Here is a 14,019-nt window from a genome sequence, read left to right as displayed (position 1 = left end):
GATGAGTACTTTGCTAAAAGCTCAAGATTCAAAGAGAGGTAAGGCACAATGTTTGCCTGTAGGAAATATACAATCTAGTCTAGTGTATGACATAATAAATGGCCACCTACAATATGTTGGTAGATCCTTTTTAAAAGATATACATAGGGTAGTATGGGAACATATAGGGATACCTAATCCAGACTGGAGGTTCAGAGATAGCTTCACTGAGGTAGGAACTTATAAACTGGGTGTTAATCGAGTAGTGGGAATTAGCCAGGTAAAGAAGGAATGGGAAGAGAAGATTATTCATCCAGGCAAACAGTGCTCCATGTGCAATAGCATGGTGGCATAAGAAATTGGTATGCTCCGCTCACAGAACAATAAATAGTTAGTGTGGCTGAGTAGGGTTAAGGATGCCTGTGCAGTGTAACAGAGTATGAGGCTTGAGAGGAAAGCAAAAGCTAGATAGTGAATGGTTTTATCTGTCAATTTTGGAATGTATCAATAATAGCTAGTATTTATTTCAGCTTACTATGAGTAGTGAGTTACTTGTATACTTAATTTATATGCATTTAATCCTCACAAGCACACAACACAATAGTATTATAGCTATTTTACAGATGTAGAAACTGAAGCTCAGAGAAATTACATAACTGCCAATGATCATTAAGTGACAGATCTGGGATTTAAATATAATTTATTCTAGAGCTCTTGCTTTTTACCTATACACTTCATTGTATCCATTTAACCTGAAAGCCATGAAGAACTTATGATGGGTTAAAGATATTCATCAATTGTTTGATGCTTCCTCCTACTGAGAGGTCAAGTTTATGCCTTCTTCTCTTGAATATCAACTAACTCTGTGACTGCCTTAAATAGAAGAGTATGATGGTGTGCCAGTTTCCTAGTTTAGACCAGGAGAGTGGCAGCTTCCACTTGTGTCTTGGAACACTGTCTCTGGAAACCTTGAGCCACTATCCTTAAGGTCTGACTACTTTGAATTTGCTATGCTGAAGAGTCCACATATAGGTGCTTTGGTGAATGAAAAGTGGAAGTGTTAGTTGCTCAGCCATTTCCGAATCTTTGCGACCCCATGGACTGTAGCCCATTAGGCTCCTCTGTCCATGGAATTTTCCAGGCAAGAATACTGAAGTGGGCAGCCATTCCCTTCTCCAGGGTCTCTTCCAGATCCCAGGGGATCAGACCCAGGTCTCCTGCATTGCAGGCAGATTCTTTACCATTTGAGCCACTGGTGAAGCTCCCCCAGGTGATTTCAACCGTCTAATTATTATACCAAGGCACCAAATGTATTAAGGAAGCTACTTTATGAGTACAATGTCTATCCATCTGATGACTACCACTGAATGACCTTAGTTGACACCACTTATTTGGAGCAGAGGAATCACCCAGCCTAGCCACGTCTGAGTTCCTGATTCACAATATCATGAGATATGGCATACTTGTTGTTGCTTTAAAGCCAGAAAATTTTGACATAATTTTTACATGGTTTGTTGTGAAGCAATACATAGAGCTAAGCCATTGAAGGGTTTTAAGCAGGTCAGATAGAAGTTAAATTCACAAGGAAAGTCCCCTACTTGATGAAACACTGAAATAACTGTTTGTCCTATCTAAAATGCCTGGCACATAGTAGTCACTCGATGAATGAATGAATGAACCCAATATGTGTAGTGGCAATTTATATTTTTATACTTTGTGTGTATGTTTATGATAAATGGGGTACCCTGTAGAGGTTGCTGGGCTGACAAACTAAGAATCATTGGCCTGAAAAGACCTAACTCTCCATCATCAGTTGTAGCTGGTCCCTTTTCTACTGATCTCATTGGCAGGAAATTTGACAAGAAGGATTCTTTTTTAAGCTGTTTTAGTCCCCAACCATCTCACTCTTTGGAGTTCAAATTACCCTCCCCCTTCCCTCTGGCCCTTGATGCATGTTTTTGTTGGACTGTTCTCACTATTTGTTTCCAATTGCCCATTAGAGCAGAGAGAATCAGAGAGTTGAGAAAAATGAAGTACTTCCCTGAGTGCACAAGTTATTTTCAACCAAGTGTCAGTTTTAGCAGGTGGAGTAAACTATAAAATGCAATGTCTGAGTATTTGGTGAATGTTTAAATCTCTGAAAGTCCATTGCAACTTAGAATAAGAGCCATGAGGGCATACCTGGTTGGATCACCTTCTCAATATTTTCCCCCACAAAAAAATCTCCTAATACAGATTTATAACCACTATCAGAATATGCATTTTAAAAGACCCTCATGCATATTAATGGACCATTTAAATACAGTTTAAAATGTTAAGAGTCTGGTTTTATAATACAGAAAATTTTATTTGGAGTAGAATTCTAGAACTTCTGCATTTTGGAGGGAACACAAAGGTTTGAGTGGTGTATTTAATATCTGCTTGGATTGAAATCTTTCATGTTGAATTGTCTTTATACAATAACATTCACTTCAGAGGACAGCTTTTTTCTCTCTATTCTGCCCCACTCCCTCCCTCCATCCTTCCCTTTTCCCCTTTCTTCTTCTCCTCTCTGTCTCCATCAAGACAGATCAGTCTCAGAAGAATGAAGATTTATACCCTATATCAATCATTCACTTTTCACTAGCTCAAAGGCCCATCTTTGCTGGGAGAGCTTTCATCCTTTCCAGCAGCTGAAATAAGGCAAGTAATGTTGCTCTACTTTCTGAGATGAAAGTAAAGCAATTTTATCTAAAGTACCAAGAAGAAATGGGTACAAATGAACAGAAGCTTGACTTTTGCTTATCATTATAGCCCAGGTAGTGAGGCAGATCCATATGCCCTCTGCCATAGAAAAGGAAGAGAATTTGTAAAGGGAAGGGCAAAGATACTTGAAAAGTGTATTGAAAATAAATTGCAGGATTAACCACGTCTGAGTCATTAGAGCAGCAGCTAAAATGTTTCTGTCAAACCTGCTCTTTCGGTTACCTGATCCCTAACTGATTCAGTGGGATCCTTTGTGGAAAACAGAATAGACATTGGTTTAAGAGTAAGAGATTTTGGAGTAAGTCTGGCCTGGCTGTGCACTTGACTCAGAGGCACTAGCTGGCATGTGACCCTAGACAACTCACTTTAGTATTCTGGGCTCCAGTTTCTGATCTATAAAATGAGGATAATAGTATTAATCACTTCATAAGATTATCATGAGGAGTCACAGAAATGTTATCACTTGGTGGACTTCTATCTATCATCACAAATTCATGACAGCTTAATTAATTCAAGATAGGTTCACTTTCACTCTTAGTGGCCTGGTGGTTGAGGTCTGCTACCCAGATGATCCATATTGGATTGTCACTGTCATTTTTTCTTTTCAGTGACAGGGATGAGCTTTGCTTTGAGTTGACTGACCTGCAAATATTGAGGCACTCCAACATGAGAGGCACAATGCAGAGCTACATCAGGCTGATAAACAACTACAAACATTTTCACATTTATTTAGCAATCCTAGGTTTTGTCAAAGTTAAATTATACTCTATTTTTCCCACTGAAGTCCAAAATAAGAACATTGTTATAGCAGATAAACTGACCTCATTTATTTTTGTTTTAGTTTGTTTTTTCCTCTCACAGAGGCAATCTGATTTAGCTGCTTCAGAATACACTTATAAACATAATTGTCTAATTTAGTCACATTCAAAATTTTGCATTCAGTTATACAGATGGAATTGAACAATTTTAGCAATTTCATATATAGTACAGGTTTCTATATCTCTCATATATCCACATTTGTGTCTATATATGTGTGTTGTTGTTTATGGCTAAGTCGTGTACAACTCTTTTGTGACCCTATGGACTGTAGTCCACCAGGCTCCTCTGTCCATGTGATTTCCCAGCAAGAATATTGGAGTGAGTTGCCATTTCTTCTCCAGGGGATCTTCCTGACCCAGGGATTGAACCCACATTTCCTGCCACCTATATATGAGTGTATATAAATATAATTTTTCCCAGCCATAATTACAAGGTTTTCACAGTCTTACCTTTGCAAGAAAACAAGAATTTCTAAGCAGTGTTAAGGTACTCTTATATGGCAATTGAAAAATATGATTTTAGAAACAAGATGTACAAATACATCTTCTAAGTGTCTTTATTACAGAAGTAGAAAATGAACTTATATATACTACTTAAAAGAGAACATTATTGCCCTAGAAATTTTTTAATCTTTCAGTGTATATATCTAATATTTACACCCGGGGCTAGTTTTCATTGTATCAGTCAATTTTGACCTTCAGTTCATGCCTGAACTTTTCCATTCTTTTGATCTCATTTGAAAAATACTAAGAGAAAAGCAAGTCCTCGGGGAAGAGGAAGACAATGTATGTGCAAAGAGCTATCTCTTTGTAGAGATAGTGCAAGGAGAAGTGTCCGTGTAACAAATTACTACTGTTCAAGCCCATCAATTCAAAACAAGCATTTTGAAAACTTGCCAAGATGACTCATATGACTGGATATATGGAGAAAGAAAAAAATTAGGTAACTTCAGACACTTTAATGCTACAGCCTGCTTGTATTGATATGGGCTTAGTCCTTTGCTAACAGTTGGAATTAAGCTACATCTTTTTTTAAAAAAATTGCTTCTTTGCTCACAGTTTTGCTGCTCCATCCAGAGGGCTTCTGAAGAGTGAAGAAAACAAGTCAGAATATTGTTGGGAAATTCACAAAACACTCCATTTGCTTAGGAATTAGATTTTATGACCCATTTAATCTTTACAAAAATACAGTTCTGAATTCCAAGATTACTCTGCTTTCCTTAGGATTTTCCAGTATTCTTGCCTGAAAATCCCATGGACAGAGGAGCCTGGTGAGCTACACCCCATGGGGTCACAAGAGTTGGACATGACTGAGTGACTAACACACACTAGGATCTTTAGTTTGACAAAAACCAAAGTATGAACTTTTGGCTTGACTAATGTTGCCGTGACCAGTTGGGTTGCTTAATAAATTTAGGCTCTGGAAAGTAATGTTATGCAGTCTAGAGTTTGTAAAGGATTAATTGCCCTGAATTCCATAATGACAAACTGTTCAATTTGTCACTGGGTGGGTAAAGAGTATGAAACTAGAGTAGCTATGTAGGGTATCCCACTTTTCTTTGGAGATAGGGCATTTCAAGTCAGGATAAAATAAAATCATAGATAGACTGGGAAAAACTGGTCATGCCTGTCTGAGATGTCATAGACAAGTAAAAAGGGCTGTGTACATCAGTAAATGTTGATGGATATGTTTAAACAGAACAATAATGAGCCACTGCTGGTGAAGCTGAAGTTGCCCAGGAGACATCTTGCATAGACTTGGTTGGTAATTTCCTACAAAGAAATATATACGTATATGTGTGTGTGTGTGTGTGTGTGTGTGTGTGTGTGTATGTATGTATGTATGTGTGTGTATGTGTATGTATGTGTGTATATATATATATATATATATATATATATATATCACCCATCTATATTTGGAGCTGTTTAGAATGATATATCAAACAATAAACCCTTATGTTTTCTTAGAATATTTATATTTTCTCATGCATTCCATTGGTATCTATGAGGCCAAACAGGAAAACTATATTTTTCAGATAAAACTCCACCAAAATTAATTAACTTAGTCTTAGCTCACCATAATTATGTTTCCAATTTTATGTAGGTACTAACAGAAAGAAGTCTTAGTTCATATTCCAGAATAACTCAGAGAATAATTAAAATATTCAGTTCAGTTCAGTTCAGTCACTCAGTCGTGTCCAACTCTTTGCGACCCCATGAATCGCAGCACGCCAGGCCTCCCTCTCCATTACCAACTCCTGGAGTTCACTCAGACTCACGTCTATCAAGTCAGTGATGCCATCTAGCCATCTCATCCTCTGTCGTCCACTTTTCCTCGTGCCCCCAATCCCTCCCAGCATCAGAGTCTTTTCCAATGAGTCAACTCTTCGCATGAAGTGACCAAAGTATTGGAGTTTCAGCTTTAGCATCATTCCTTCCAAAGAAATCCCAGGGCTGATCTCCTTCAGAATGGACTGGTTGGATCTCCTTGTAGTCCAAGGGACTCTCAAGAGTCTTCTCCAACACCACAGTTCAAAAGCATCAATTCTTTGGCTCTCAGCCTTCTTCATAGTCCAACTCTCACGTCCATACATGACCGCAGGAAAAAAACCATAGCCTTGACTAGATGGACCTTAGTCAGTCAGCAAAGTAATGTCTCTGCTTTTGAATCTGCTATCTAGGTTGGTTATAACATTTCTTCTTCCAAGAAGTAAGCGTCTTGTAATTTCATGACTACAGTCACCATCTGCGGTGATTTTGGAGCCCCCAAAATAAATTTGACACTGTTTCCCCATCTATTTCCCATGAAGTGATGGGACCAGATGCCATGATCTCCGTTTTCTGAATGTTGAGCTTTAAGCCAACTTTTTCACTCTCCACTTTCACTTTCATCAAGAGGCTTTTTATTTCCTCCTCACTTTCTGCCATAAGGGTGGTGTCATCTGCATATCTGAAGTTATTGATATCTCTCCTGGCAGTCTTAATTCCAGCTTATGTTTCTTCCAGTCCAGCGTTCCTCATGATGTACTCTGCATAGAAGTTAAATAGCAGGGTGACAACATACAGCCTTGATGTACTCCTTTTCCTATTTGGAACCAGTCTGTTGTTCCACATCCAGTTCTAACTGTTGCTTCCTGACCTGCATACAGATATCTCAAGAGGCAGGTCAGGTGGTCTGGTATTCCCATCTCTTTCAGAATTTTCCATGGTTTCTTGTGATCCACATAGTCAAAGGCTTTGGCATAGTCAATAAAGCAGAAATAGATGTATTTCTGGAACTCTGTTGCTTTTTCGATGATCCAGCGGATGTTGGCAATTTGCTCTCTGGTTCTTCTGCCTTTTCTAAAACCAGCTTGAACATCAGGGAGTTCACGGTTCACGTATTGCTGAAGCCTGGCTTGGATAATTTTGAGCATTACTTTACTAGCATGTGAGTTGAGTGCAATTGTGCAGTAGTTTGAGCATTCTTTGGCATTGCCTTTCCTTGGGATTGGAATGAAAACTAACCTTTTCCAGTCCTGTGACCACTTCTGAGTTTTCCAAATTTCCTGGCATATTGAGTGCAGCCCTTTCACAGCATCGTCTTTCAGGATTTGAAATAGCTCAACTGGAATTCCATCACCTCCACTAGCTTTGTTCATAGTGATGCTTTCTAAGGCCCACTTGACTTCACATTCCAGGATGTCTGGCTCCAGATGAGTGATCACACCATCGTGATTATCTGAGTAGTGAAGATCTTTTCTCTACAGTTCTTCCATGTATTCTTGCCACCTCTTCTTAATATCTTCTGCTTTTGTTAGGTCCATACCATTTCTGTCCTTTATTGAGCCCATCTTTGCATGGTATCTCTTTTTCTTGAAGAGATCTCTAGTCTTTCCCATTCTGTTTGTTTCCTCTATTTCTTTGCATTGATCGCTGAAGAAGGATTTATTATCTCTTCTTGCTATTCTCTGGAACTCTGCATTCAGATGCTTATATCTTTCCTTTTCTCCTTTGCTTTTCACCTCTCTTCTGTTCACAGCTATTTGTATGGCCTCCCCAGAAAGCCATTTTGCTTTTTTGCATTTCTTTTTCATGGGGATGGTCTTGATCCCTGTCTCCTGTACAATGTTACGAACCTCATTCCATAGTTCATCAGGCACTCTATCTATCAGATCTAGTCCCTTAAATCTATTTCTCACTTCCACTGTATAATCATAAGGGATTTGATTTAGGTCATACCTGAATGGTCTTGTAGTTTTCCCTGCTTTCTTCAATTTAAGTCTGAATTTGGTAATAAGAAGTTCATGACCTGAGCCAGTCAGCTCCTGGTCTTGTTTTTGCTGACTGTATAGAGCTTCTCCATCTTTGGCTGCAAGAATATAATCAATCTGATTTCGGTGTTGACCATCTGGTGATGTCCATGTGTGGAGTCTTCTCTTGTGTTGTTGGAAGAGGGTGTTTGCTATGACCAGTGCATTTTCTTGGCAAAACTCTATTAGTCTTTGCCCTGCTTCATTCCACATTCCAAGGCCAAATTTACCTGTTACTCCAGGTGTTTCTTGACTTCCTACTTTTGCATTCCAGTCCCCTATAATGAAAAGGACATCTTTTTTTGGGTGTTAGTTCTAAAAGGTCTTGTAGATCTTCATAGAACCATTCAACTTCAGCTTCTTCAGCGTTACTGTTTGGGGCATAGACTTGAATCACCATGATATTGAATGGTTTGCCTTGGAAATGAACAGAGATCATTCTGTCATTTTTGAGATTGCATCCAAGTACTGCATTTTGGACTCTTTTGTTGACCATGATGGCTACTCCATTTTTTCTAAGGGATTCCTGCCCCCAGTAGTAGATATAATGGTCATCTGAGTTAAATTCACCCATTCCAGTCCATTTTAGTTTGCTGATTCCTAGAATGTCGATGTTCTCTCTTGCCATCTCCTGTTTGACCACTTCCAATTTGCCTTGATTCATGGACCTGACATTCCAAGTTTCTATGCAATATTGCTCTTTACAGCATTGGACCTTGTTTCTATCACTGGTCACATCCACAGCTGGGTATTGTTTTTGCTTTGGCTCCATCCCTTCATTCTTTCTGGAGTTATTTCTCCACTGATCTCCAGTAGCATATTGGGCACCTAATGACCTGGGGAGTTCCTCTTGCGGTATCCTATAATTTTGCCTTTTCATACTGTTTATGGGGTTCTCAAGGCAAGAATACTGAAGTGGTTTGCCATTCCCTTCTCCAGTGGACCACATTCTGTCTGACCGCTCCACCATGATCTGCTGTCTTGGGTTTCCCCATGGACATTGCTTAGTTTCATTGAGTTAGACATGGCTGTGTTCCTAGTGTGACTAGATTGACTAGTTTTCTGTGAGTATACTTTCTGTGTGTCTGCCCTCTGATGCCCTCTTGCAACACCTACCATCTTACTTGAGCTTCTCTTATCTTGGGCATGGGGTATCTCTTCACGGCTGGTCCAGCAAAGTGCAGCTGCTGCTCCTTACCTTGGATGAAGGGTATCTCCTCACTGCCACCCTTCCTGACCTTCAATGTGGGATATCTCCTCTAGGCCCTCCTGTGCCCATGCAGCCACTGCTCCTTGGATGTGGGGCTGCTCCTCTCGGCTGCCACCCCTGACCTCAGATGTGAGGTAGCTCTTCTCAGCCATTCCTGCCCTGTTGCAGCCTGGCACTCTCGGCTGCTGTCCCTGACCTTGGACTTGGGTAGCCCCTCTCAGCCGCACTTAGTGCACTGGTCTCAGCCACCCGCACTTATTGCGCTGGTCAAATGAGAATTAAAGTATTACCAGACTATAATCTCCTTAAGAGCATAAACCAAGTCTTACTCATATCTTTGTCTTCAGTGCCTAAACAGTGGACTGAAGCAAAATAGGTGCTTACTAAATGGATGTCGCATAAATGAATGAATGGAGGGAGAAGATGTAGGTATGTCCTAATATGAACAATAGTCCATTGAGATTTAGGTACTAGAATACACAAGTAAAAAGGATAGGAATATGAACCTATTTATTAAGTTTAAAGATCATTGCAACAACACATAACTCTAAATTTCGTTATTGATACATTCTTAGAATTTATCAAACTGAGTTACTGAATTCATCTGGAATTCTCATTGAACAACAACAGAAAAAAATCAGCTTCTGGCTGATTTTTGCTTTCTTAGTAAAGCAGAATGAAGTGATCAGATGTGCCTGGAAAAAAATCATTTCCTTTCTCTCTTCTCATTTTCTTCTTTTCTTTCAGCCTATGATCAAGAAGGCACACAGGAACATGAAAAGAGCTCACAGACCCTGATTTATTGAGAGAGCATGCCTGGATTTCATTTGGTTTCCCCCGATCTCATAAAACCAACTCTGTTTCCATTGTACTTCTGACAAAGAATAGTGTTTGGGGACTTGGCTTTTTGTTCTTTCCTGGCCTCTTCCCAACACCTTTCTAAAAAGCTCAACCTCACAGCAAGACATAAGCTTAGCCAGCACAGAGTACCTGATCCCTTATGACAAGCTTCCAAAAGTCATTGGGTGGGCCAGCATGTTTTGCTTACCCACTTACTGGTAATCTGTATTATCTTATGGGATCACTCATTTTGCATTTAAGGCATCCAAGAAGAAACTGAACAAATTCATACAATATCAGGTGTAGGAGAAAAATCATTCCTGGGTACTCCTTTCCTCTCTACCATGGCTTTAACAGCTCTCTCTCAAGGTTTCTACCCAGACAAAAGATGCAGCTCCTTTGTTTCCAGGCAGGCTTAAAAGATTGACCCTAGATGAGCGCTTGGCTAACACTATAAACAAACAGGCTTACTATTTCCCATCATCATTGTGATCACCCAAAGCACTAGTTTACTGCCTTTTCATACACAGCAATAAAAAAGATGAGGAAAAAGCCGTGGTCATGGAGTTTGGTCTTCTATGGGCCAAATTGCTTTTTCTTTTAATTCTTAGCTGCAATCTAAGCTCTTTCCAAATGCCAACTATATGTCTCACAGTTATATGATGCTAAGATCAAGAGTCTTAGGCTTATCCTCACTATGTAGACTATCCTCACTAAGACAGAAAGAACACATCTCTATAAATGAAGAATGGTACACCTTTACCTCCAAAAGAGCTTCCATAGAAAGTAGATAGACACTAAGATTTACTGAGTACCTGCTTTGTACCAATCACTGTCCTAGATCCTTTTGCCTCTTACTTCCTCCCCCCAAACCTATATTTTACATATTTGCCAGGGTCCAGCCCTGGTGGATCCAGGGTAATTCAAAGCGGGGATGGAGTCAGCATCCTAGGAAAAAGCTATTTAATTAGAGGTATAAAGAGAGATTAGAAAGGAATAGTGTAGTAGGAAAATTAGTGGAGAGAAAGAGGCTGAATAACTTGGTTTATGTGGGATACCAATAAAACTTTGAGACAAGAAGCTTGCACCACCTACGTAGGCCACTGACTCCCACTTGAATAGCAGAGGGTGCCTCTCCTTGGGCTCCCTCTCATGTGGATCTTAAAAGCCAGGGCAAAATTAGCAGGCTTGGCGAGCACCCACGCTCCAGATGGGAATTCAGCCAGAAAAAAAAACGGAGAACAAGAAAGAACGACAAGGGGGAATCAGTCTTTCCAGAAACTGATCCGTTTTCTTTATTTTCAGGTTTGCTTATATACCTTTTGTTACACATAGAGACAAATGGAAATTTTAAAGTCACGTGGGGGTCAGCAGTCCTGACCTTTATCAAAATCAGGTGCTTCATATAAATGTATACTAAAAGGTCTTAGGGGTTTTACATCATCTTCTGGCCATGAGGCCTGCTGAAATTTTATGATCCTTTCTTTCTGATAATGGTCAGTCAACCAAATAACTTATTTTCCAGGGGTGGTTTTTCTTAAACCAGGCACCACCCTCCGAAGGTACAAGATAAAGTTGCATTCCTATAGGGTGAGGGTGTAGTGGGTTACAATTAAGAAAGGAATTTACTTAGCCTAAGGTTAACATGATTAATCTTAAAGGTTAATACTTACTTCTTCTATATGCTAGTTATGTATTAATTAACATGTATAAGGGCAGGGGATTCAGCAGCAAACATTGGCCCAATAAATGAAAAACACTTCACCAATATAATTCCTAATCAACCCACTATACTAATAATTTCTAACTTCCTAAAAGAATCTGCCTTTAGTAAGTCTAAAACATCTCATGCCTCTCATGGTTGGGACGCTGTAAACAATCACATGTGGCCGGACGAACCTGTACAGGCAGGCTAGATAACCTTCAGAGGAGTTCGTTAGTTGAAACACTCTTGTCACGCCCAGGAATTTTTATTAACTGGAGCTGTAGGTTAACTCCTTCTCCGAGAGAGGTGATGGGGGAGAGCCCCCATAAAGTCAGAGGTGTAGGTGAGAGCATAAAACAGTAAAGTAGGCAGACTCTGGTTTTGGGGGTAGATGCTCGGGAACAGGGGGTTTCCTGAGGCTCGATCTCGCCTTTGTATATGCCAAAGCCTCCTTCCTCATGACCTTTGCCATGGGTGGAGTTCCTCACGCTGGCTCCCAGCACATATTACCTCTATTTTACAAGAAAACTGGGGGTTAGAGAGATTATAAGGAGTTATAAGCAAGTACGTACATTCTACAAGTTATTGAGGAAGTCAGAAGAAATTTACAAAATTTGAGTAAGAGTGGATCCTTATCATTTTTAACTAAAGAATTATGAATAGTCAAGGGAAATAGTAGCTATGCTTGGTGTGTGATACAAAAGAGAGGATACTGCTCATCCTGTGTCTTTATTGTATAGATACATACATAAACCTATTTTAATGGAAACTAGGAGGTTAAATTCAGACAAACTGGTTACCATTACTCAAAAAATATACCAGCACCTACTATGCACACCACAGATAAGAGAAAGGTACGGTTCCTGCCCTGGCAGGAATAGTCTATTTCCTGATGATGGGGGAGGATGAATTAAAATACAAATAACTGTGGGAGGCCAAATGAGTGGTCCCCTTCATGGATCACACACAACCTTGTCATGGCAAAGGGGCTTGCATAATTTAATGAAGCTACAAGCCATGCTATGCAGGGCCACCTAAGACAGACAAGTCATATTGGAGAGTTCTGATAAAACATGGTCCACTGGAGGAGGGAATGGCAAACTATTCCAGCATTCTTGCCTCAAGAACCCCATGTACAATATGGTAAGACAGATAGCTATAACACTGGAAGATGAGCACCCCAGGTCAGAAGGTGTCAAATATTGTACTGGGGAAGAGCAGAGAAATAGCTTTGAAAATAATGAAGAGGCTGGGCCAAAGTGAAAACCATGACACTAAATTGTGGATGCGTCTTGTGGTGAAAGTAAAGTCCAATGCTGTAAAGAACAATATTACATAGGAACCTGGAATGTTAGGTCCATGAATTAAGGTAAATTGGATGTGGTCAAGCAGGAGATGACAAGAGTGAACATTGATATCTTAGGAATCAGTGAACTAAAATGGAAGGGAGTAAGCAGATTTAATTCAAGTGACCATTATCTCTGCTATTGTGAGCAAGAATCCCTTAGAAGAAATAGAGTAGCTGTCATAGTCCATAAAAGAGTCTGAAATGCAGTACTTGGGTACAATGTCAAAAATGACTGAATGGCTTGGTTCATTTCCAAGGCAAACCATTCAACATCACAGTAATCCAAGTCTACACCACAGCTACTAATGCTGAAGAAACTGAACGGTTCTATGAAGACCTTCTAGAACTAACATCAAAAAAGATGTCCTTTTAATCATAGGGGACTGGAATGCAAAAGTAGGATGTCAAGAGATACCTGAAATAACAGGCAAGTTTAGCCTTAGAGTACAAAATAAAGCAAGGCAAAAGCTAACAGAGTTTTGTCAAGAGAACACACTGGTCATAGCAAACACCTTCTTCCAACTCTACACATGGACATCACCAGATGGTCAATATCAAAATCAGATTGATTACATTCTTTGCATGTATTCAAACCATGTCCTTCAGTATGATAAGATGTTCAACAGCTGTCTCTGATCATTCCTTTTTATGTTAGTGCTTATGTACATATGTATACAGGCTTCCTTGGTGGCTCAGCTGGTAAAGAATCTGCCTGCAATGCGGGAGACCAGGTTCAGTCCCTGGGTTGGGAAGAGCCTCTGGAGAAGGGAATGGTTACCCACTCCAGTATTGTGGCCTGGAGAATTCCATGGACTATATAGTCCATAGGGTCACAAAGAGCCAGACATGACTGAGTCTTTCACTATGTACATTTATTGTTCAAGGTGATGTGTTATGTTTCTTGGTGTTCTTTTACTGGTTTTATTTGACCATGCTTTTTCATTTCATTGAGAGTTTAAAGTACTTGGGTTTAAAGAGAACATTTTCTACTTTTCCTGAGTGCCTTAGTAAAATTAAAGAAGGAAGAGAGAGGGAGGGAGGAACTGCTGAATCATAATGTGCCAACCAAAGCAGGAGTGGGC

This window comes from Ovis aries, chromosome X (assembly GCF_016772045.2).
Source record: "Ovis aries strain OAR_USU_Benz2616 breed Rambouillet chromosome X, ARS-UI_Ramb_v3.0, whole genome shotgun sequence".
NCBI lineage: Eukaryota > Metazoa > Chordata > Mammalia > Artiodactyla > Bovidae > Ovis > Ovis aries.
The sequence above is the reverse complement of the archived record's forward strand: the minus strand, read 5'-3'. Positions refer to the sequence as shown.